General features: G+C 44.2%; 1 long non-coding RNA gene across 1 annotated transcript; it reads right to left on the minus strand.

Annotated features, from left to right (window-relative positions):
- Window positions 1–864: 864 nt before the first annotated feature.
- Window positions 865–21,191, minus strand: LOC311518065. Its single transcript, XR_014710883.1, has 3 exons — window positions 21,117–21,191; window positions 2,992–3,075; window positions 865–1,006 (listed from the first exon to the last, which is right to left on the minus strand). It is a non-coding gene; the product is annotated as an uncharacterized lncRNA (long non-coding RNA).
- Window positions 21,192–26,741: the final 5,550 nt, after the last annotated feature.

Consider the following 26,741-nt stretch of genomic DNA (forward strand, 5'->3'; position numbering starts at 1 on the left):
CTGTGTGGTCCCCATATAAGCCATATCAAGTATTACCAAGCTTTTCAATGTGATGACATTTGCATCAGGCTTTAATCTTCTGTAGAAAGGAAGTTGTGGGTTTTAAATCCTTATTCAGGATGATTGAGTCAAGAGCTGCATTCCTAACATAAGAGGATAAAAGCATAGCCCACCAAAGGGGCTGTAAGCACTCTAAGAAATATTTTAATGAGCAAGGGTCAGTAGTGCTTATGCATTTGATGTCACCATTTATTTTATTAGATAGGTTCACAAGCTGCAATCTCTATTCATTTTTAATGTTTACTATCAAGAAAGTACCAAATTAAATCAGTGCCCATTCGTCAGATTGCTGCATGGCTGTCACTTGTCTGTTAACTATCTAATAATTACAATACATTGCCCCTCTACAGCATCTGTCATCCAAGAAGCTCAAAGCATTTCAATTTAAGCCTACTGAAAAGTAGGGCTGAAAATGTGTTCTTTTGGCTAATTGTTCACAAGTTCAGAGCACAGTGACAGTAAAACATTAGAAATAACATTTTATAAATAAGTGTATGACATTTATAATAAAGGTATAAATAATCTTGATCCTGATTGGGTACAGCACAAAAATATTGTTCTCTAAAACAAGTGGAACACAGGTTTCTAATACTATGGGATAATCTAAGGCCTTTTCTTGGAGACACTGGACTGAAGCAGTTAGAATAAAGGAGCCAAAGCTACACCTTTGCAACACCAGTGAAGAAGTCAAAATACTGGGGGGGAAAAGTAATGGTGGTTTCCCAAGCTCCACCCACAATCCAAGCTCCACTCCCTAGGGGTCACCAAGACACACCATTCATAGTAGATTGTACAAACCTTATCAGATGATATCCCTCTTCTTTCTCATGTCCTTTGATCAGCAGTGAGCTAGCTGGCACTGACGTTCAAATAGTCATCACTGGGATTCAGAGTTAACACCCCACTGAGGCAAGTGCAGGTGGTTTGCGCCTCTCAGAGATATTGTCTGCAAATTCGAGCAGGCAGAAATTCATGGGTTAACATTTGATTCACATTTTGAAGAGTTTTTTCGGCAATCTCAAGGGCTAGATAAAAAATTTTTATTATGGTTTAGATTGTGGAGTACAAGAGTGCAATTACCATGAACAAGTACCAGCTTGTGGAGTCACTGTGAGATGGTCCAGCTTATTCCCTGCTTTGAAACAGCACTAGTCTTCACACACCCCCAGGGACTTAGTGCACCAGCCAGTGCAGGGCACATCTCTAGTCACTGTGCGTAGGGAACCCAAGGACTGGGGTTGTGGCCATTCCTGCGCAGGAGGAGCCCAAGGAGGTGTGGAGAGCTTTTGTTACACACCCTCTCCCACACATTGGGCACTGGCATAAGTCCAGCCAAAACCTGTCCCTAACAGCAAGCACTCTACAGCATCAGTCTGTTTAGGATGGGATTTCCAAAGGAACCTAACTTCCTTGGACCTTAATTCATCCTGTGCTGCTGACCCATCCGGCAGGTCACTTCCTCCACTGATTACAGTCACTCGCTAGTTGTGGGACTTCTTCTCAGGTGCTGCCAGCACATCCAGTCTCCTCTGTCACTGTCTTCTGCCAATTCTTCCTTGGCCTCCCTCGCTTTCTCTTTCCTCCCTCAGTTCAGTGCTTGCTCAGCATGTTTCCCATCTCAGAGTACGTGTTCCAGCCACCTGCGCCTTCTTTCTTTGATGATATTTTCTAACATGTAGTGTCTACTAATATGTATCTTCCTCAGCCATCTGCGATGGTCAGTCTCCAGGTTTATATGTAAGAAATTTGTCTCTGTGGCTGGCTTCGGCTATTCCATATCACTTATGCCCAAAGGGCTAAGCTGTGCATCCCCCTTAGCTTTCGGTCTACAGTATGACACATACCTATTGTCTTCATCCACCTCTCCTCACAGTCCCTTTCCCAGTTTGTCATCTCCATTTTTCTCTGCTTACCCTAGACCAGCGTTTTTCAAACTGGGGTCTGCGGACCCCTGGGGGTCCATGAGGGTACTCCAGGGGGTCAGCGGGCCCCACTGATCAACTCCCTCTGATTTCCCCCTCCCTCAACTCCTTGCCCTCCCTCCCAGCACGTCCGGCATGCCACGGATCAGCTGTTCCTTGGCATCCAGGAGGCGCTGGGAAGAAGGGGGAGGAGTGGGCATGGGGCGCATTCAGGAGAGGGAGCAGAAAGAGGTGGGGAAAAGAAGGAGCAGGGGTGGAATGGGGGCAGGAAGAGATGGGGCGGGGCCTTCGGGGAAGGGGTGGGGGTGGGGTCTGGGGCTGAATGGGGGTTTGGGGGTCCACAAAAAATTCTAATCAAAATAGGGGTCCTTGGGTTGCTAAAGTTTGAGAACCACTGCCCTAGACTGAAGCAATTTGGAGAAGGGGCCCTGCTTTCATCTTTTTCTCTAAAGCCCCAGGCACATATATGGCATGCTGCAAGTCCAACATACAGGGTCAATATTCTAAGCTACTGATATCATTGCTTAATTTTGCCAAACTAAAGCAATAGCAGGCTATCAAATCTTGACCAAACCATTCCCTCAGCCCTTTTATCCAGGACCACTTGAGACAGGACACTGCAAACTGAGTCATTTTTACAGACACCAACAACAATGCTACAAATAACCAATAAATTTGCTAATTCTTTACCTTAATACTGAGTCTTAGTGTATTAAAGGCTCCCACTAAACTGGAAGACAGCTGGGGATTCATCCAGGTAATAATGCTGTCTCTCCTCTTTGTTGCAGTCTTTCTTTTTTGCACAATGGTATTGTACTATGCAATAGGATGCGTTGGGCCAAGTTCATTCCTACTGTCAATCCGCTGATGTCACCAGGATTGAATTTGGCCCTTCGTGCTTATTGCATTGGTAGAGCTTTCCATCATATAGCCTAGGGGCAGTTATATGAAGTCCCCCTCCTCAGGAGAGAGAATAAGGAAGAAACATAACAGTACTCAAAATACTCACCATATCTTGAAAGGATGGTGGTACTTATCCCTTCATCAGTCAGTCTCAAAATGGCTTTCTTGTTGCTTCTGCAGATTGTTCCTGCTAGGTTTAAAAAGAGTTTCAGCTACCGGATGAAAACATGCTGGGACACATCCTTGCAAATGGGTGATTAGAAAGGTTAGAGGTTATGGGTAAGCCAAAGAGGCAGAAGTGAGGCATAATACTGATGAAAGGGGCTAAAATGTCCAGCTTTTCGAGATAGGTATCCTGACATTTGCACAGCTTAAAGTCTGATGTTTTATGTATTTGGGATCTTTATGTTCCCCATGTATTGTGTTTATATCATAAAAATCCAGATTTCTTTCTGACGTCTGTTGTCTGTCTTTGAAATGCAGCACCACATCCTCCCAGGGGCATGTAAGAAGGATGTGAATTGGGGTATTAGTTGTCACCTGCCATGAACAGACTATCAGAAAACCAGTTTCAGAGTAGCAGCCGTGTTGGTCTGTATTCACAAAAAGAAAAGGAGGACTTGTGGCACCTTAGAGACTAACCAATTTATTTGAGCATAAGCATCCGATGAAGTAAGCTGTAGCTCACGAAAGCTCATGCTCAAATAAATTGGTCAGTCTCTAAGGTGCCACAAGTCCTCCTGTTCTTTTTGTGGATACAGACCAACACGGCTGCTACTCTGAATTCTAGCGGATGGCATCTATTTGCAAACACTTCAGGATGAAAACTGCCCTGGGATGATTGTGTAGCTCCTATTGGTTTCAATGAGAGCTGCATGTGGATTGCTGAAGGCAAACAGATCTCATCCTGCATTTTTTCTGCATTCTAATCTGACTTCAGTGGGCACTGCTGTGCAAAGAGTGCACCATAGAGCCCTAGTTCTTTCACAATGTTACCAACTCTCCTCACAAGTCTTGTGATATTTTGTGTTTTTCTTAAACCCCCAGCTGCTGGAGTCAGGCTATTACCTGAGAATCTCAGCTTTCATTTGAATAAAAGCAAGTTTCTTGCCCTCCTTGTTGCAAAGAAGAGCTTGAAAACATGAACCCTAAATGCTCCAACACCAGAAGACAAATCAAAAGAACGAAATATATGGGATTTTTTAAGTCTTATGGCTTTTAAAGTAATCCCATGGTTTTTGGGGGCCTAACTCATAATTTGTAAATGGTTGGGGTTGGCAATATTGTTTTCATTCCCAAGAGGAAGATAGATTTGATGTACAGATTGACTCCGAAAAGCATGGAACAATCACATTGTTCTTTACACAGTCTCACAGTCCCAAGCCAGACATAATTCTCGAGCTTTGAATCAATGTTCTTAAAATTCTCGTAGCTAATTTTGATGGGGTTTCTCTCTTTCTATGCCAACAGCACCAGCATGTGTGTAATGTATTTGCCTTTATCAGAACTTGAATTGCAGGAAAGGAAGGGCATTAGCTGATTGCACTCTCGGGTGGAGTGAGTTAATATTTGATGGAAGGTGATGGAGTGGGTTAATAGCTCAACTTCTGGTGACATGGGTACAAATACTGAATGGGATTCAAGTCAAAATGAGTTTTGTACTCAGCTCTGATCCCTACTGGACATTTGTCACATCAAAAAATTACTGCACAACATAACACAGTTCAGTAAGTCTGGCATTTTGGCAATCTTTATTACAACAGAGCCCTTTGTGCTAGGCGCTGTACACACACTTAGGGTATGCGAGCACTGGAGCTGGAGGTGTACCATGCCAGAACTAACATGGGCATGTCGACTCAAGCTGGCAATTACACCTTTCATATCCAGGGTAGACATACCCATAGTCAGACACTACCTACACCAAAGAGCCTACAGTCTAAATGGACTGAGAAAAGGGGAAGGGACACACAGAAAGTTGAAGCGTTATGGCCACATTCACAGAGCAGAATAGTAGCACAGCCAGGAATAGAACCATGGTCTCTTAAGGCCTATGTTAGTGTCCTATTCACTAGACCAGTGATACTCACGGCAAATAAGTTAATAACTTAGTGCAAGTTGATAACATAATTGGTTAATAACATAGTAAAAGCATCCTGATTGGTTAATAACTAAGATTAGTTAATAATTAAATCGCACAGTGTTTTAATGTCACCGTGCTGTGAAGAGCTGCAGGAGGCACATTAAAGAGCCACTTCTGGCTCGAGAGCCACAGTCTGAATATCACTGCAAGACCATTGTGCCTCTGTAGCTAGGAAAGGCCCAGGACAGTTTGGCACAAGCAGAACTAAGTAGGCAAATTGGTACAGTACCTAAGGCCAATCAGTCTTGCTAGCCCTGTCTCTTCTCCATGACCCACAGCAGTGTGGCCACTCATAGGCGCCAACTTCCCCTCTTTCCCCTGGGTGCTCAACCCCACCTGCCCCTGGTCCCGCCCCCACTCCACCCCTTCCATGAGGCCCCACCCATTCCCACCCGAGCCCTGCCCCCATTCCAACCCCTTCCCCAAAGTCCCTGCCCCAACTCCGCCCCCTCCCTGGCCCTATTCCAACTCCTTCCCCAAATCCCCACCCTGGCCCCGCCTCTTCCCCGCCTACTCTCCTGAGCATGCCACGTTCCTGCTCCCGCTCCCTCCCGGAGTGTGCTAACGCCACCAAACAGCTGTTTGGTGGCAGCTGGGCGGGAAGCGCTGGGAGGTGGGCTGGAGCAGGGACGCGGCATTCCTGGTGGGGGGAGAGGAAGATGAGGGGTGGGGTGGAGGCTGAGGGGAGCTTGGCTGCCAGTGGGTGCAGAGCACCCGATAATTTTTCCCCATGGGCAGTCCAGCCCCAGAGCACCCGCAGAGTCAGCACCGATGTGGCCATTCACGCATCCCCAGAAGACTGAAAATTCCAGAACTTCCGGGAATGGCGTGGGCCCACCCCCAACCTGTGTGATGTCATCCCGCAGTGCATGCAAGGTCATGCTGCACAGGGGACACCATGTTGAAGAGCACCCTGCCCCCTTCAGTGTTACTTTGCACACACGTAGGGTTGCCAGATGTCCAGTTTTTGACTGGAAAGTCTGGTCGAAAAGGGGACCTGGTGACAGGACACTAAAAGTCCAGTTACCAAAGTAACCATGATCAGCCTGCCCACCAGGGCAGGAAGACCAGCAGCTGCTCGCTGCTGACAGACATCCTCAGCGGCAGCTACAGGGAACCTCTTTCATCCCAGGAAGGTGACTCCAGTTGAGGAGAGGGCTGGCCCGGGGCTGGGAGGAAGGGGAGCGCCCGCAAGTTCACACCAGTGCTGCAAGCGGGCATGGGCACGCCAGAGAGACCGCAGGAAAGAAGGGGGCAGCCTGTTACCTGCAGGGCGCAGATGCTGGGAGAGGGGCCATTCAGAGGACAGAGAGGAGAACAGTGTTTTATGGTTAGAGCAGGGCGGGGCTGGGAGCCAGGACTCCTGGGTTCTATCACTGGGCCCTTGCTCTGGGAGGGGAGAGGGGATTAGAGAGTTAGAGCAGAGGGGAAGTCTCTGGAAGTCAGGACTCCTGGGTTCTATTCCCAGCTTCTCCACAGACTTGTGTGACTTGAATGAGTGACTTATGGAGAGAGCAGGTAATTGGTGGGGTGGGGAGAGTGCCGCTGTCCCTGGGCTGGGCACAGGGGCCGGGGGGTGGAGGAGTGAGTGTAGGGCAGGATATTGTGGGAGCAGGGGGTAGAGCATCAGAGGGAGGGGGCAGATCAGGGGTATCCAGTTTTCAGAAATTAGTAAATTGGCAACCCTACATGCACAGTGTGGGCACGATTACACCACGGGGGCAGGGCAGCATGCTCTTCAAATGGTATCCCCCACCTGATACCAGACAAAATCATATCTGATTTTGTCTCAGTACTGGACGAGGGACAAACCTGAGAAAAGTAGGACTGTCTGGCTTAAAACAGGCCATTCTTCCTATATATAGCTTCCCTATAGCCAATGTTATACTCGCTTTGTTTGGCTTTTAATTCAAAGAAACAGTCTGAATCTGTGAAATTATATTTCAAGGCAAAGACTTCTGAGGAATCGGGAGTTATACTTGAATGCGCATTACCCTGTAGCCCCCTGTTTCAATATTAAACCAAGTTCTTTTATCCTATTGTTCCATTTCAATTAATTCTGCAGTTCTGATGAATTGCAATTGGAATTAGGAACCAAAGCTACAGCCCAAACAAAACCTGTTTACGCAGGCTGAATAATCACAGAATATCAAATGCCTGCTGGCCATGATACCCCTTCTGGCACTTTGTATTTAAAAGCACTGTGGATCTTAACTGTGATCTTACATGCCCCTTACATGGAGAGATCTCCAGGAGCACCACGCACACAAACAGAATATCAGAGACGGGACCTGCTATGCAGATCTCTCGGGGTGGGGGTTGCCTGAAAAGTGTTCAGAAATGAAACCACATCAGTGAATGTTTGCACTGTGGGAAGTGTTGGGGTTTTTTCTTGCGATGCTACACTTAGATATGGTTCACTTAGAGAGCAGGATATGGCCATTGTGTATTCTGACTCCGTCAATAGATTTCAGATGTTAAGAAATGAAATCTATTGGAAGTGATGGTGCCCCTGAACCCCAGAGATATTCGGAATGCTGAACTGGCTGAATTAAATAACTGAGGACAATCCCTCTGATACCTCTAACAGAGCTACAACAACCCTGCAACTCATTTTGAGCATTTCCACCCCTGCCCTTCTCATTATCCCCATGTTGGGGACAAAAATATACATGACGGGCCAGCTCCGCAACTGATATAAATTGGCCTAGCACCATTGACTTCAGTGGAATCTGGCTCCTTGTCTTAAATCTTACATTCAGATTTGAATTTTATAGGCATTGAGTGCCATGCCAAACTTCACATCCCAGGCAGCTGTGTTTCTCCCCTACAGCCCTAAATCAAACAAGCACAATCCATGGGTAATCCCTTTGTAGAAGGTGTTAGTTTTGTCTGATTGTGTGTTAATGTGTGTAGATGATTTAACCAAAGAAAAAGTGGAGCTTGCAGTCAGAGCAGGAGACAATGCTCTGAAATTGTGGAAAAGTAGCATCACTTGCCCCATAACCTCAGCCGTGCAGAACACAATGCCATCCACAGCCTCAGAAACAACTCTGACATCATAATCAAAAAGGCTGTCAAAGGAGGTGCTGTCGTCATCATGAATAGGTCAGAATATGAACAAGAGGCTGCTAGGCAGCTCTCCAACACAACTTTCTACAAGCCATTACCCTCTGATCCCACTGAGGGTTACCAAAAGAAACTACACCATTTGCTCAAGAAACTCCCTGAAAAAGCACAAGAACGAATCCGCACAGACACACCCCTGGAACCCCAACCTGGGATATTCTATCTGCTACCCAAGATCCATAAACCTGGAAATCCTGGGCGCCCCATCATCTCAGGCATTGGCACCCTGACAGCAGGATTGTCTGGCGATGTAGACTCCCTCCTCAGGTCCTACGCTACCAGCACTCCCAGCTATCTTCGACACACCACTGACTTCCTGAGGAAACTACAATCCATCGGTGATCTTCCTGAAAACACCATCCTGGCCACTATGGATGTAGAAGCCCTCTACACCAACATTCCACACAAAGATGGACTACAAGCCGTCAGGAAACAGTATCCCCGATAATGTCACGGCAAATCTGGTAGCTGAACTTTGTGACTTTGTCCTCACCCATAACTATTTCACATTTGGGAACAATGTGTACCTTCAAATCAGTGGCACTGCTATGGGTACCTGCATGGCCCCACAGGATGCCAACATTTTTAAGGCTGACTTAGAACAACGCTTCCTCAGCTCTCGTCCCCTAATGCCCCTACTCTACTTGCGCTACATTGATGACATCTTCATCATCTGGACCCATGGAAAAGAAGCCCTTGAGGAATTCCACCATGATTTCAACAATTTCCATCCCACCATCAACCTCAGCCTGGACCAGTCCACACAAGAGATCCACTTCCTGGACACTACAGTGCTAATGAGTGATGGTCACATAAATACCACCCTATACGGGAAACCTACTGACCGCTATTCCGACCTACATGCCTCCAGCTTTCACCCAGATCACACCACACGATCCATCGTCTACAGCGAAGCTCTACGATACAACCGCATTTGCTCCAACCCCTCAGACAGAGACAAACACCTACAAGATCTCTATCAAGCATTCTTACAACTACAATACCCACCTGCTGAAGTGAAGAAACAGATTGACAGAGCCAGAAGTGTACCCAGAAGTCACCTACTACAGGACAGGCCCAACAAAGAAAATAACAGAACGCCACTAGCCATCACCTTCAGCCCCCAACTAAAACCTCTCCAACGCATCATCAAGGATCTACAACCTATCCTGAAGGACGACCCATCACTCTCACAGATCTTGGGAGGTTTCAGAGTAGCAGCCGTGTTAGTCTGTATTCGCAAAAAGAAAAGGAGTACTTGTGGCACCTTAGAGACTAACAAATTTATTTAAGCATAGGCTTTTGTGAGCTACAGCTCATGAAGATCTTGGGAGACAGGCCAGTCCTTGCCTACAGACAGCCCCCCAACCTGAAACAAATACTCACCAGCAACCACACACCACACAACAGAACCACTGACCCAGGAACCTATCCTTGCAACAAAGCCCGTTGCCAACTGTGTCCACATATCTATTCAGGGGGCACCATCATAGGGCCTAACCACATCAGCCACACTGTCAGAGGCTCGTTCACCTGCACATCCACCAATGTGATATATGCCATCATGTGCCAGCAATGCCCCTCTGCCATGTACATTGGTCAAACTGGACAGTCTCTACGTAAAAGAATAAATGGACACAAATCAGACGTCAAGAATTATAACATTCAAAAACCTGTTGGAGAACATTTCAATCTCTCTGGTCACTCAATTACAGTTGCAATTCTTCAACCAAAAAACTTCAAAAACAAAGACTCCAAGGAGAGACTGCTGAATTGGAATTAATTTGCAAACTGGATACAATTAACTTAGGCTTGAATAGAGACTGGGAGTGGATGGGTCATTACACAAAGTAAAACTATTTCCCCATGTTTACTCCCCACCCCCACCCCCCACTGTTCCTCAGATGTTCTTGTCAACTGCTGGAAATGGCCCACCTTGATTATCACTACAAAAGGTTCCTCCCCACCCACTCCACCACTCTGCTGCTGGTAATAGCTCACCTTAAGTGATCACTCTGGTTACAGTGTGTATGGTAACACCCATTGTTTCATGTTCTCTATGTATATAAATCTCCCCACTGTATTTTCCACTGAATGGGTCTGATGACGTGAGCTGTAGCTCACGAAAGCTTATGCTCAAATAAATTTCGCAAAAAGAAAAGGAGGACTTGTGGCACCTTAGAGACTAACCAATTTATTTGAGCATATAAATTGGTTAGTCTCTAAGGTGCCACAAGTCCTCCTTTTCTTTTTGCGAATACAGACTAACACGGCTGTTACTCTGAAACCTGTCAAATAAATTGGTTAGTCTCTAAGGTGCCACAAGTACTCCTTTTCTTTTTGCAAATACAGATTAACACGGCTGCTACTCTGAAAAATGGCTCAGCTGGAACCCTTGACTTATATGCAGATAAATCTGTTTAAGTATTTAAATGGCCTCACCGTCACACAGACAGATCCTCCCAGGACCCCTCAGATGTAGGGAAGTATTATTATCCTCCCATTTTACCAATCGGGAATTGAGGCATAGAGGGCCTGATCCAAGATTAAAGTCTTATAACTGACTAAAGTGAACTTTGAATCAGGGCTAGCGAAAGCAAACAACTTGCCTAAGAAGAAAAGGAGTACTTGTGGCACCTTAGAGACTAACCAATTTATTAGAGCATAAGCTTTCGTGAGCTACAGCTCACTTCCTCAGATGCATATCGTGGAAACTGCAGCAGACTTTATATATACACAGAGAATATGAAACAATACCTCCTCCCACCCCACTGTCCTGCTGGTAATAGCTTATCTAAAGTGATCATCAGGTGGGCCATTTCCAGCACAAATCCAGGTTTTCTCACCCTCCACCCCCCACACAAATTCACTCTCCTGCTGGTGATAGCCCATCCAAAGTGACAACTCTTTACACAATGTGCATGACAATCAAGTTGGGCTATTTCCTGCACAAATCCAGGTTTTCTCACATCCCCCCCACCCCCATACACACACAAACTCACTCTCCTGCTGGTAATAGCTGATCCAAACTGACCACTCTTCAAGTTTAAATCCAAGTTAAACCAGAACATCTGAGGGGGGGGGGTTAGGAAAAAACAAGAGGAAACAGGCTACCTTGCATAATGACTTAGCCACTCCCAGTCTCTATTTAAGCCTAAATTAATAGTATCCAATTTGCAAATGAATTCCAATTCAGCAGTTTCTCGCTGGAGTCTGGATTTGAAGTTTTTTTGTTTTAAGATAGCGACCTTCATGTCTGTGATTGCATGACCAGAGAGATTGAAGTGTTCTCCGACTGGTTTATGAATGTTATAATTCTTGACATCTGATTTCTTGACAACCGCATTTGCTCCAACCCCTCAGACAGAGACAAACACCTACAAGATCTCTGTCAAGCTTTCTTACAACTACAATACCCACCTGCAGAAGTAAAGAAACAGATTGATAGAGCCAGAAGAGTTCCCAGAAGTTACCTACTACAGGACAGGCCTAACAAAGAAAATAACAGAACGCCACTAGCCGTCACCTTCAGCCCCCAACTAAAACCCCTCCAACGCATTATTAAGGATCTACAACCTATCCTAAAGGATGACCCAACACTCTCACAAATCTTGGGAGACAGGCCAGTCCTTGCCTACAGACAGCCCCGCAACCTGAAGCAAATACTCACCAACAACCACATACCACACAAAAGAACCACTAACCCAGGAACTTATCCTTGCAACAAAGCCCGTTGCCAATTGTGCCCACATATCTATTCAGGGGACACCATCACAGGGCCTAATAACATCAGCCACACTATCAGAGGCTCGTTCACCTGCACATCCACCAATGTGATATATGCCATCATGTGCCAGCAATGCCCCTCTGCCATTTACATTGGTCAAACTGGACAGTCTCTACGTAAAAGAATAAATGGACACAAATCAGATGTCAAGAATTATAACATTCATAAACCAGTCGGAGAACACTTCAATCTCTCTGGTCACGCAATCACAGACATGAAGGTCGCTATCTTAAAACAAAAAAACTTCAAATCCAGACTCCAGCGAGAAACTGCTGAATTGGAATTCATTTGCAAATTGGATACTATTAATTTAGGCTTAAATAGAGACTGGGAGTGGCTAAGTCATTATGCAAGGTAGCCTGTTTCCTCTTGTTTTTTCCTAACCCCCCCCCCCCCCCAGATGTTCTGGTTTAACTTGGATTTAAACTTGAAGAGTGGTCAGTTTGGATCAGCTATTACCAGCAGGAGAGTGAGTTTGTGTGTGTATGGGGGTGGGGGGGATGTGAGAAAACCTGGATTTGTGCAGGAAATAGCCCAACTTGATTGTCATGCACATTGTGTAAAGAGTTGTCACTTTGGATGGGCTATCACCAGCAGGAGAGTGAATTTGTGTGGGGGGGTGGAGGGTGAGAAAACCTGGATTTGTGCTGGAAATGGCCCACCTGATGATCACTTTAGATAAGCTATTACCAGCAGGACAGTGGGGTGGGAGGAGGTATTGTTTCATATTCTCTGTGTATATATAAAGTCTGCTGCAGTTTCCACGATATGCATCTGAGGAAGTGAGCTGTAGCTCACGAAAGCTTATGCTCTAATAAATTGGTTAGTCTCTAAGGTGCCACAAGTACTCCTTTTCTTTTTGCGAATACAGACTAACACGGCTGTTACTCTGAAACTTGCCTAAGGTCACACAAGTAGCTTGTGGCAGAGATAGGACCTGAAGGCAGATCTTCTGCATCATAAACTAGTGCCTTCAGCACAAGACCATCCTTTCTCTGAATGTCAGTGTGCTGTGAACTTGAACAAGCCATTTAAGCTCTCTGAGGGTCTTTGTTCATTAAAACGGGTGACAGTAATACTGATCTACCTCACAGAGGTGTTGTGAGACTTAATTCATTAATGTTTGCAAAATGCATTTAGATCATTGGATAAAAGGCACTATATACTGCACAATAAATTCTAAGTAGCAGTAGGAACATTCAGCAATATAAAGAACATAAAGTGCACCCTTCCTTTAAGTGGTAAAAGAAAAAAATGTATGTGGAGCACTTATTACGGAAGAATATATTAGAACCATGTTCCTTTCCTGGACTGATGATTATGCACTGCGTAAGGTCACTCAGTAGTTTTCAGTAATCCACAAGGTATGCACCACTGACCTCTGAGGTAATTTTGGATCACGATCAAGCCAAATAAAAGGAGATTTGTGGCTGCAGTTGAGAGATCCTCTGAAAAACTATAAATGTAACCACAGTGTCCTCTGATTTGATCTGAACTCAGTCTGGCCTCCATCAATATTTCTGGATTTAGTCCAGAAACACGGCAGATTAATGACCTAAAGCCATTACATTATTTTATGGTGTAACTTGCCATAGTGTTGTAAAAGTGCTAAGTATATAGCACTGCAAACTTTGGGCCACCCTTACTGCGTGATACATTACTCCACTGAGCATCTGCATCCTGAGCTGTGTAACTGAAAAGGTCAGAACCCCAGTTTTAATTCTGAGTCCATGTTGTGCAGGGCAGTAGAATTTTTTTCAAATCCAGTTCTGGGTAAAGATGACAGGTCAGTTTCAGATCTACCCTGCGTAGGTGAGAACATATTTGTGGGAGGGATGCTGGGGAAGGAACTATAAGAGAGAATCTAGTAACGCTTTAGCAATCCCAGCATCTAGAGATCAGGCACTGTTCATGCAAAATGGATATAATCCTGTAAATTGCTTTCAAACAGTGCTCCCTGCAATTCTGTCAATTACAGGATGGCTGGAGTCTGAAAGGAGGCCATGCTAGAAAGGATAGGCATCACATCATGGCCTGGAGGGGTATCAGTACAACATGTGTTGTTTCATGGCAATCACACTTTGTAATTAAGGGTTAACGCTCCTTTGCGGGGGGGGGGGGGTCCTCAGGGGAGGTGATCTGCATAAAGTTAGACAAAAGCTTCCATTGGTTTGTTTGTTGTTTATTCAGAGTGAGGCAAAGGAAGAGAGCACTAACACAGACAGGAGCACTCCCAGACTCCTTCCCTTAGGCCTGTAATTGGAGCCCATTGGCTCCAAGATATCAGAGCATTGAAAAAGACCTTGCAAAACTGCACATCATCCCCTTCAAGAATCATTTGCATTAACCAGCTGTCAGTAGGTTAAGGAAAGTGGCCCCTGAAGTCAAACGAGTCAACAAGACCCTCTGTGCAGCATATGTGTGTGCGTGCAGGCAGAATGTACACACATTCCTCTCTGATTGCTGTCCTGGGGGGTGTTTCAGTGACCCACTAAGTATCCCACCTATCTAACAGCAGTTAAAAACAATACATCCGACGGCTCTTTTTGCAGTTATCAAATAGCCTCCAAAGGAGGTTAGTGATTGTCTCTACAGTGCTTTCAGACACAGAGCACTATAGTCTATACTCGCAAAAAGAAAAGGAGGACTTGTGGCACCTTAGAGACTAACCAATTTATTGGAGCATAAGCTTTCGTGAGCTACAGCTCATCCGATGAAGTGAGCTGCAGCTCACGAAAGCTCATGCTCCAATAAATTGGTTAGTCTCTAAGGTGCCACTAGTCCTCCTTTTTTCTTTTTGCGAATACAGACTAACACGGCTGTTACTCTGAAACCTGTGTACTGCAAATACTATTGCTGTATTTGCAGAAAGGGAGAAGCGGCAAATACTGCTGGATGTTTGGATGTCTCCTTTTTACAAAAGTGCATGCTAATTAGTGCTGGTCAGATAATATACCTTGACCAGTTTATATGACAAATGTTGGTGTTTTTCCTCCCTTAAATTATTTGATTAATACTTTTTCACATTATTCATCCAGCTTTAAGTATAATTTATTATGGAGGTGACTTTCAAAGCCACAAAGGCCATTTATGGAATCCAACTTCGATTGGAAGCCAATGAGAGATGGGCACCCGACTCCCATTTATTCCTTTATAATCTGCCCCATATCAACAGCTACCAATCTCCTACAACTGAGTAACTACTTAGTATAGTAAGTAAAACATGCAGCGGACTGTGGCAAACTCTTCCCAGAGTTATACCCAGCCCAGTCCTGGAGTTTTCAGAGGAGTGACTCCTGATTAATACCTGCATGAGAGGAATCTCAGGGCTGGTCTACACTAAAAACTTACATTGCCATAGCTACGTCTCTCAGAGGTGTGCAAAATCCACAACCATGAGAGACAGAGCTATGCCAACCTAGCCCCCTGTGTAGAAAGCGCTAGCTAGATGGAAAAATTGTTCCATAGACCTACCTAATTCCTCTCCGGGAGGTGTCCATCAGAGGTTTAGGGGCACCCCGAGCATGGGGTTGCATCTCTGACCAACTTGGTTAATAGCCATTGATGGACCTATCCTCTATGAACTCTTGTTTTCCCCAAGTTATACTTTTGGCCTTCACAACATCCCCTGGCAACAAGTTCCACAGATTGACTGTGCACTCTATGGAGAAGAATTTCCTTATGTTTACTTCAGACCTGGCTGCTACCTATCAATTTAATTGGGCAACCCCTGGTTCTTGTGCTATGTGAAGGGGAAAATAGCACTTTCATGTTCACTTTCTCCACACCAGTCATGATTTTATAGACCAGTATCAGATCCTCCTCTTAGTGATCTCTTTTCTAAGATGAACAGGCCCAGACTTTTTAATGTCTTCATACGGCAGCTGTTCCATATCCCTACTCATCTTTGTTGCCCTTTTCTGTATTTTTTCCAATTCTAATATAATTGTTTTGAGATTGGGTAACCAAAACTGCAGGCAGTATTCAAGCTGTGGAGAGCCGTGTGCAGGTCCCAGTTCTGTCTCTGACCTGCTGGTTGACCATGAGCAAGTCATTTCGCCTCTCTGTGCCTCAGTTTCCCCCATCTATAGAATGGTGCTAATGATACTGACCTCCTTTATACAGCACTCTGAGATTGGTGGATGAAAAGGGCTATATCAGAGCTAGATATTAAGATAACAATATGAACTGGGTGTTGTTATCTTAATATGAATTATAATAATCATTTTAAATGTAAGAATGTGCATTTTTAGTCATGACTCAGTGATCCAGAGCTGTTTTAAAATTCTGCCCTGCCCTTAGTCACATACTGTTCAAAACCTGTTTAGTGGAAAAGAATTGCATTTTACAAGGGGTTTGTTTTTCTTTTTGGTAGGGGTTATAGAAACCAAGATTTACAGTAAGATTGCCTCATGCTCTGCTGATACTAAACCAATGTTGTGCAAAAGTGAAAACTGACCTTCAGTTCAGAAGAACTGGCTTTATCCAGTGACTGCTTTTCCTGCCTCATTCATTTCTTTTGATCATGCCGGCCACGGGCACTCCGGCTGTAGGCTGACTCTGGTAGTTTTCACATTGCTGAATGTGTTATAGGTCAGGGCAACTTGGCATTTCCTCTGACATGAAGGCTTTGGCTCTATCTCATTTCAGTAAATTTCGGTGTCAAACAACAGTTGGCTTTGTTGTGATTCTACTGTGACTGGTATGTTGCAATTATCTTTGGATCTCCTTGCTGATAGTTCCGCCTTTTTTTGAATGTGACTGTTTGCACAGCAAGGGAAGCCAGAGTCAAGCTTGTTTTATTGGAAGAATTTGGAGTCTGGAGTCTAGTGAGCTTTTTTAACAGATTTATGCCTAAAATACCCTGTGCTAAGAAGGTGCTAGGCCTTCTCAGATGTGCTCTGGTCCATCTGTTTTTTGAGTAAAAAATTAAGAAGCCAAACTCTGTTCAGTACTATAGACACATGGCCAGGAAGGATCATCACAATCATTGAGCTTGGCCTCCTGCATAGATAGAATTTCCTAGATATGAAGTAATGAATATGACTGAAAACATTTCAGGGACTCACCTGCCCAATATTTCTGGAGTTACCTGGCGAAAACTAACTGTGCATAAACTTCAAGATAAATGTTCATGGATATCTTAATTTCATGGGTGGGTTCCAGGAATTTGGTTCCTCTTTCTCTGCACACACACTCACATTCATTTTCACTCACACACTTTCTAATACATACACTCATTGACACACTTTCTCTCACATGCATGCACTCTCTCTCTCTCTCTCTCACACTCACACACACACATTCCATATGTGAACCCAATTCACCAGCGGTACCTAACCCCTGCACCTAATTCCCACTCTAAGGCAGAGAACCGAAGCAGCCTTTCACAATATTTCTGATACAGAGAAGAAATAAAGTCCAAAGACAGGTTGGCATATCAGTTAAAGCGCAGAACTAGGAGTCAGGAAATGAGCATTCTAGTCCCAGCTCTGTCACAGAACTTCTGTATGACTTTGGACAAGCAAGGTAACCTCTTTATGTCTCAGTTTTCCCCAGCTGTAAAATGGGGATAATACTTCCCTTCCTCACAGGGGTATGGAGCAAATTAATTAATGTCCGTAAAGTGCTTTGAGATAGACGATGCATTGGAAATCCTGGAGTATTATTATTAGAACGGAGCAAATAATTCACAGGATATAATTTATCTGAAGAATTTAATCTCTTTTTCTACTCATGAAATATCCTTAAACAGATTGTGATTTCCTCAGATTTATTCATTATTCAAAGGTATTTGTTCTTTGAAATATTTGGATCATGAACATCCAAAATCTAGGCTATGTTGCCTAGTCAGATAAATCACATGGTATTGTTTCTGTTCCCTGTTTGGATGCGTGTACAAGCTCTGCTGGTGTGCATATCTAAGTGTGGGAATTTAAAATGTCGGTTTCCATGAATTCCCACACATGTGATTTTGAAGTTTATTCTCTAGGAATGTGTTCACCAGCAAAACTTGGTATCTTAAATGTCCATGGCTAGCAAAATAATAGTGTTGTGAAGGGGAGAAGGAAATTCATGTAGAAATGTAAATGAATATTCCCAGACAATTGTTTGAATTATTTATTTAGGCCCCAAGTCAGCAAGCTACTTAAGCGACTCAGGGCTTGTCTACACTTGAAATGCTACAATGGCACAGATACTCTGCTGCAGTTGTGCCGTCAGAGCACTTCAGTGGTTACACTGCTTAGGCTGACAGGAGGGGTTCTCCCATCGGCTTATGTACTCCACCTCCTTGAGAAGCTGGAGCTAGAATGATGGAGGAATTCTTCTGTAACCTAGCACTGTTTACACTAGAAAATTAAATTGGTTTAACTACACCCCTCATAAGGTGTGAATTTTTCACACCTCTGAGTGATGTAGTTAAAACAATTTAATTTTTTAGTGTGGACCAGGCCTAATTTTCAGCATGTGAGATTAGTCTCATTAAAGTCAATGGGTCTGCTCCCAACCAGAGTCAGGGACAGGTCTGAATACCATCCTGAATAGAAATGGATTATTTTTTCAACCCAAGTGCTCTTCTCACACTATATTTTAAAGACAGCCTGTATATTATTACACAGTCATCCCATGTACTTTTTAATGCCAATTGTTCCTGAGCTCAGGTTGGAAACACAACACCTGTTATTCAGGAGACACACAAATTAGTTTGTAAAAATGTTCTCAGTGTCAAAAAACCTCCAGTAAATTGAAAGAAACATTATGGGAAACATTGTCAAAGCTGTATTTGGAGGGCTTAGCTCCATGACTCCCATTAACTTTAATGGAAATTGCCTGCCTACCCATACAGTCGGGGCACAGTGCTTTGAAAATTCACCCTTACAAAGGTACTTTTTGAAATACGAGTCTTTTAATTTTTGTGTGAATATACATGCATGAGGGGCCTATTTCAGCTCTCACTTACACCATTGTGACTCCACCGGTGTCAGCAGCATCACCTCAATCTGCTCCAGCGAATACGAAGGGAGAATGAGGCCCACTCAATATAAATAAATCATCGAGATGTGATGGAAACAATATCCAGTGGATTCCACGTAAAGCAGAGAATACAGGCTAAATCTTGTTTCTAAAACAAATCTACTATGGCTCGTGCTATCATCAGTTAAGTCAGAGAGAATTGGATTTCTGGTTACTACTCTTTCCTTGAACCAATATGCTAGCTCCATTCCTCGCTCCCTCAGTGAAGGTTTCATCCTGCACCTCTAAGAGATGCAAGATTGGACCCTAAGTTTCTGTGTCTCTTCATGTCCCCCATGCCCTTACAATGGATTCCAGTGGGCTTAATGCTTACTATTAAGGCAGTTGTGGTCTATTGGATTGTGCTCAGGGCTGGGACCTGTGTGTTGTTCCTCATTCTACCTCAGAGCGGTTGTGTGACCTTGGGCAAGTCCAGCCACCAATCTGTGTCTCGGTTACATCATAATACTTACATATTAATGCTGAGGTGCAACAGACAATCCTGAAGTACTATCACTGTAGGAGAAGGCTCTTAGCATACAGCATTTACAACACTCAAGCTTGGGTCTGCGTGAAGATTTTTTTAGAAAAAAATTGCTTATTGTTGCTAATGCCAATTTCCAGTGGTGATAGCTGTGGGATATTGAGGATTGTGTTGGAATTGCAAGCTATCACTTTAAGAGTGTGGGAGAGGTGGTTCCTGGTCTGCTTGCAGCCTAGGAGATCTATAGCAAAGCAGGCAAGCAGAGTCAGTTTGCAAAGCGCCAGTTTAAAGCATGGTAGGTGGGATGAGTTGTGTCTCGCTGCCTTAGGGAGCAGCCTGTTTTCTCTGTCTCTGCTTTGGGATTCTTCTGTGTTATCACGTATGTTTACATTGCAATTTATGTTTTATCTAATTTCTGTGTGTGTGTCATGAACATAACAGTAGCAATGATACGAGCAGTAGCATAGACAAGTCTTCTGTGACTGCTAGCATTTTTAACATCATGTTAAACGGATGTTATCTAATCCAGCTCAGAGCAGGCCCAAAATGTCAGTGGCCACAATAGTCTTATCTGTGCAAGCACTCCCCCCATTGATACTACAGTGATGATTGCCATAAAAGTGCCTTTAAATAAAAAGCTTTTTTAAAAGATTTGATTTCCTGAACCCTGTCTTACATCCTCCTCCTGCAGAGATAGAATTTCATAGAAATGAAGTAATGAATGTGACTGTAAACATTTCAGGGACTCACCTGCCCAATATTTCTACAGTTACCTAGCAAAAACTAACAGTCCATAAACTTCAAGATAAATGTTCATGGATATCTTCATTTCATGGGTGGATTCAAGGAATTTGGTATCTCTTTCTCTGGCATGTACACACACTCACATTCATTTTCACCCGCACACTTTCTAATGCATAACTCATTATCACACACATTTCACTTCTGTGAAAAGTTCCTTCCATTATAAGGTTCTGCCTCACATAACGATGCTGAAGTTTTGAGATCTGTACATAGGAAGCACTCTATAAATGGGAGTAATGTTTTATGAGTGGACTCTGGCTAAGTTGGACCCCTGTCTGACTTAGTCTGACCTCTCATCTTGAGAAGTACCAGGCTCCTCCTTCTTTTACCTCTGAGGCAGAGACTGGCGCGCCCCAATTTAGATCCATCACTTCTTTATTCCACAAAAAGAAAAGGAGGACTTGTGGCACCTTAGAGACTAACAAATTTATTTGAGCATAAGCTTTCGTGAGCTACAGCTCACTTCATCGGATGTTAGTCTCTAAGGTACCACAAGTACTCCTTTTCTCTTTGCGGATACGGACTAACACGGCTGCCACTCTGAAACCTTCTTTATTCCACTGATTCAGTTAGAACCATCGTTTGGGTTGTACATATCAAGGTTGCATTCTCCCCTTAAAGTACACAGCTAGCTCCCATTAACATTAATCGGAGTTACAAGAGTGCACCATCAGTGAGAGAACAGGCCTCTTACACTGTTAATATTTAATGAGAACTCTGCAAGCTGGGCAAATTTCAGTCGCTCAGCTCGGGTTTCATACAGACTATTTTCTGCAAACATTATAAATCCACATGGTATCCCAGAAAGTTATTTAGTAATACTGGGCCAAATTCAGAGGCAGGTCTAAGGAAGGCAAAATTGCTGTAACATACCTGTTCCTCTTCCTGCTCTCTCAACCTGTAAGTCACACCAACTTCAACGCTCTTAGATTGAGACTTATTTAGTTGTATATGTATTTATGTGTACAAAGCACCATCCAGTGCTCTGCGCTTCCTTTGTACAAAATGTATAAACAACGGACCAGGTCAAAAGGACCAAACAAACAGCACAATTCCCCAAGAGAGGTTACTCTCGCTGCTTGTTACAGTCATGTAAAAGACATTGCGTCAAATTCTTCACTGCAATAAATCAGCGCAGCTCCACTGAAATCAAAGCTGCTGTGCTGATTTATACCAGCAGAGTATTTGGACAGTTAATTCTTACCCTCCCTTAATTTCTACCCACCTCATGACAGCCTTTCCTGCTCCAGTACCTCTGAGGAGCCCCTGATTCGCCTCCAACCATCTATCCTGCAGTGAGACAAATTTAGAGGTGATGTGTAAATTCCATATTGGTGCTAGCTTAAGGGAATCGAACTGAGTCTAAGCTGGTGTGATTTAACATACTGAGACGGCCAAAAGTGTAAATTACATCAGTAGCGACTCAGCTCTGAATGTGAACCTATAAACCAAGTTCTGCCCTTACTTACATCTCATTGGGGCTACATACAATGTACATCAGGAAGGAATTTGCCCCATTTGGGTCTCCCTCTTAGATTCATAGATTCCAAGGCCAGAAGGGACCATTGTGATCATCCAGTCTGACCTCCTGTATAGCACAGGCCAGAGAACTTCCCCACTATCTTTCCTAGAGCAGAGCTTTTAGAAAAACATCCCATCTTGATTTATAAATTGTCAGTGACAGAGATCCTCCACAACTCTGGGATAATTGTTCTAGTGGTTAATTATTCTCACTGTTAAAAATGTGTGCCTTATTTCCAGTCTGAATTTATCTAGTTTTAATTCCCAATCATTGGATCATGACCAGTCCCTGCTCCCAGACACATGTGGATTCTGTTAATTTCAATGGGAACTCACATCCACAAGGAGAATTGTAACTGAGAGCAGCTTCATGTAAATCTCCAAGGATAGGAGTTGATGCGGACTCTTTACGAGCTTTAAACATGTTTGGAAGGTGGATGTCAATTTGACTTTATAAATGAATAATCCCTCATTCAAGTATCTAGGTATAACCCCCTGCCTACCCACCCACCCATCCACCCACAAACAAGAATCACGGAGATCACCAGTGATGGGGTTGTCTGAAAGGAAATTCAGGGTTTCAGATGATTTCCTGACTCAACTGTACAGGCATCAGGGGCCAGGACAGTTTTGCTTGGTATCAGATCAATGTTGAATTGAGGCTGTCCAGATCAAGGAGAACGATTTAACCAAAAAACCTGCTGGACATTAAAGACGTGTCTGCCAGTGCCAAGGCATATTCTATCCATAAGCCAGGGTTTCAAAAGTTGTCAATTTGAATCTCAAAGAAGTAAGTTAAATGGAAAGCTCCATTCTGACAGCCTGTCTGAAATCACCAATACTCCAGGCCCCATGTTGTTCTGAAAGCTAATACTCATGCTGTGTGATTAAGTAAACAACACATCATTCCAAATCATTATTATCAGGGGGGAGGGAGAGCATTTGAGTGAGCACAATAAGACAAAAATATTTTGTTTTCTCCATGCACCCATATAGTTCCCAGGCATTTTTAAGAAGCAATGAGAGAGCCTCAAAAGTTTCAGAAGTTGGTTTGGTTCAGATAAGCATCCAGAATGCAAAATATTTGCATGAACTATCTGAGCCTCTTGAATCTGCAAAACTACATGGAATAAGAATAAGCTTTGCCCTGAGATTTCTAGTACTGCTTGCTCCCAGGCAGGCAGGAAATACCACAAGAATAGCGTTTCTCACGGTATCTTGCATGGAGAAGGTACCAAGCCACAAAGTTTGATTGCAAATCTGGATCTGAACAACTGTGACAGGGCATGCCTACCGCACCCCTGCCTCTTCCAGGAACAGGCCGCTCTGAGATCTTCTTACTTGAGAACACCAGCATGTACTTCGTTTACAGTGTCTCATCCCTCCCACAATACATATCAGCACATCCACACCTTTGCACTGTTTTCCAGCTTTCTGGCCCATTCTCCCAAGGAGGGTGGGGTTAAGGTATCTCTACTCAAGGACCACTGCTTTTCAGGATTCCTAGCCTTCTCTCTCTGCCTCCTTCCTCCTCAAGCATTTCCTTCCTCTGTTCTTCTTAAACCACTTTCCCATTAATGGGCTAATTAGCTCATTGACTTCCTAACCCCAGTGTGGCCAGGAATTCAGGTACACCCCGACCAATTAGGCCTTCTCCAGGGAACGCAATTGGCGCTAACAGTGACCAGAGTGCTGGCTCAAGCTCTATCTCTCAGCTCTCTGTCACAACAACTTTAATGCTTTGGAGCTATTGAGACCTAGGTCTTGGTTCCAACACATTTCTCATTTGGTATGAACCAGAATGTGGCATGGCAGAGGTGAGCAAAAATAAATATAATGGGGCAGGACAATAACCAAATATTGCACAATCTACTATGTGTGGGTCCAACGCCAGGGACACCAGCTACCAACTCTGTGGGTCTTCCCTGTGGGCTGCAGTTTTCAGATCCTCCTCTGGCTCTACGGGGCAAACCTGTCAGTCTGTGGAGAAAACCCTTCCAATTGCCTGCCCTTCCCCACTTCACTTTTTGAGGACACGCAGCCAACCAGAGCTGCTCCATGTGATGAGGGGCTTCTTCCCCTCTCAGCACATGGAGTGGGCAGCGCTCTCATCTGCCACCCAACCTAGAGTGCTTGGGATGCCCGCCGTCCTCCGGCTCCCCGCTGACTGCAGCTCTTCCTCTCCGTACTGCCCCTCTCCTGGGGCTTTAAGGATGGGGACGAGGGGGTGAAAAAACTCCCCCTGGTCTCCCCACACCTGGGGGTTTGAGAGACTGTTCCCTCCTCCACCTCACGCAGCAGCAGCAGCAGAAGGGAAGTGAGGGAGCAGAGTGGCTGGGGGAGAAGCAGCGTCTCAGCACTAAGGAGAGCCATAGGAATGGCAACAGCAGCAGAGTCTGCAGGGATGTATTTGGGCAGAACAGAGAGGGGGGATGAGGAGCTAACAGGAATGTAGGAAACAGCACGGAAAGGAATTGGTGCCATTCCTTTTTTTCCCTGTTTTGAAAGCATGGTCTAAGTTGACATGGACAGTAATACCCAGCTATTATTATATCACGGTCCAAACTGAGATCAGGTCCCCTTTGTGCTAGACACTGTACAAACACAGAGCAAGAGCCCCTGAGGGTTGGCAGTCTAACCAGAGAAGACAGATTAAGGATGGGAGGGAAAACAGACACAGAGAGGTGAAGCGATTCGCCACACAGTAGGTTAGCGGCAGAGTCATGAGCCGAACTCAGGGCTCCCAGTTTGGTGCCCTTGCCACTCAATCACACCGCTCTTACAAAGCATGTTTTTCAGCTGGTGTTAAAAACATGTCTTTCTGGGTGGATAAGGTGCTCGTCCTGTGGAAACAGTTGTTGTCAGCTGCCACTGCAGGTAATCATAAAAATATGTACTGCAGTGTGAAGCTTTGATGTGGAAATGGGATTTAAAGAAGCTTCACTGACAGGATAGTGCAGGCAGCATTTAAGCAGAGTTTCAAACTGATCTTAATACTCCACTTGATAAATGTCTGGTTTTGAACTTTTCTAAGCCATTAAGGTTTCACATGAAGAATAACAAGCTCTTATGAAATAAATTCTTACTGTTCTGGGGTTTCTCTTAGGAGAAAAAAAAAAAAAAAGACTGAAGTAGAAAAGAGACCAAGAAGTATATCTGGTTCCATTGCCTCCATTAAACACCACCATATACCATTTATACTGTCCCAGAAACCAGTGATGAGACACTGACTGATTTCCTCTGAATCCTTGCCTAACTTCTTTCTAAAGCAATAATAGTAACAAGTGAATCTCACAGTGCACAGAAGTTTGGTTACAATTAGCCCCCATCTATCCATCCACATGTGTATGCCTTTCTGAAACCAGAACCAAATCTTTAAGTCTCCCCTTTGTCTTCACATCTCCTTGTTCCGCCTCTCAACCCATATATATCCTTCTTGCTTTCCTCAGCCTCCTCTAACCTGGGGACTCCTAGTTTAAGGAGAGGGATAATAATAAATAATAAAATAAATAAAATAATAACAATAATAATAATAATTATAAATAAATAAATTGCCTGAATTACCTCAGCTCCAAGAGAAGGCCTGCTGCTCCTACCATAAGGACAGACTGAGAAGTAAACCTGAAGGGACTGGGAACAGAGCCCAGAGAGCAGGCTTCAGAGGAACCGCAAAGCCAGAACTGTGTGTTTATTTGGAACTTTTATGGACTATTTTGTATGAGTTTTTATAACAAACCTGCCCCCGGGAGGATGTTATTGAGTTAAGAGGGCCTGAAGTGGAGTTACTGGCTTTCTGAAAGGGGAAACCCAGGCAGGGTTTACCTGCAGTGCCATGCTAAACAGGAAGAAAGCATGCTGGGCTGACTTCCATGTCCTTACATTGCTCTAAAATCCACCTGCATACTCGGAATGTCTTGGAAATTGCTATCCCTCATCAGGACCCAGGGTAGGGTTAGTGGTTCCAATTTCAGGACATTTGACCAAGGGGTTCATGAGGTACATTGCCTGGAATAAAAGGATCTGCCAGTAAGATTATCCTGTAGAATTCTAATTGTAGTCTACTGTATTTTATCTACTTCATTTGCATCTTTTTATAAAACCAGAACTGTGCATGTATTCCAAATGTATCCTCAGCCAGCCTTTGTGCGGTGCCAGTGTGGTTTCCTCTGACCTATATTCAGAGCTTCTAGTTAAGCGTCCTAGAATTTTATTGGCTTTGTCTTTTTCCTGCTAGGCAGATTTTTTGGGGAAATGCTTACCTCAGTGTCTGCCAGTGTGCAGTCCAATTGGCTCAGTTACCAATGATTCAATTCCTTAGTGTAGAAACAGGAATTTTTTCAAAAGCATCCAAGTCTCCCTTTCAGAATAAGCTAGGTACTTAGGATCCTGAATCCCATTGACTTTCAATGAGACTTAGGCTCATAAGTCCCATTTTCAGAAGTGACTTATCCACTTAGATGCTCTGGAAAATTTTATCCACGGCCTTTTTCCAGGCAGTTATGTACATCATGGCGGGGCGGGGGACTTAATTCTGTGTCTGTCTTACCTCTTGGGCAATCTTCCTTTGATTCTCCACCTTGAAAAAGCTTGCTCTGTATTTTGTAATCTTTCCAGGTCTCCTCTAGTCTATTGCCAGATGTTTTATGCCATGCTTCACCCACATACACCCCTTTCTTACTCTTGATTGTAGATGGTGTACAAGGGTCATCTGCTGAGCACACACTTATTCATCTTTGAATTCTTTCCCTTTTCTATTCTATGGCCCTGCTGGTTGTGTTTGTTGCTCAGTGTGCGTTGCATGTACATCTCTGTCCCAGAAGGTGTGGGTATGTCTAGCTATACAGTGTTTGGAGCCCATGGGGATAAGCCTTCAGACTGGGTCGATAGACTCATGTTAGTGGGGCTCATGCTAGAGTTCTAAAAATAGCTGTACACCCAGAGCTCTGAAGTTTCAGCTCAGGCTTTGAAGGGCCCCAC

The sequence above is a fragment of the Lepidochelys olivacea genome (assembly GCF_965140295.1).
Source record: "Lepidochelys olivacea isolate rLepOli2 genome assembly, chromosome: 3".
NCBI classification, from domain to species: domain Eukaryota; kingdom Metazoa; phylum Chordata; order Testudines; family Cheloniidae; genus Lepidochelys; species Lepidochelys olivacea.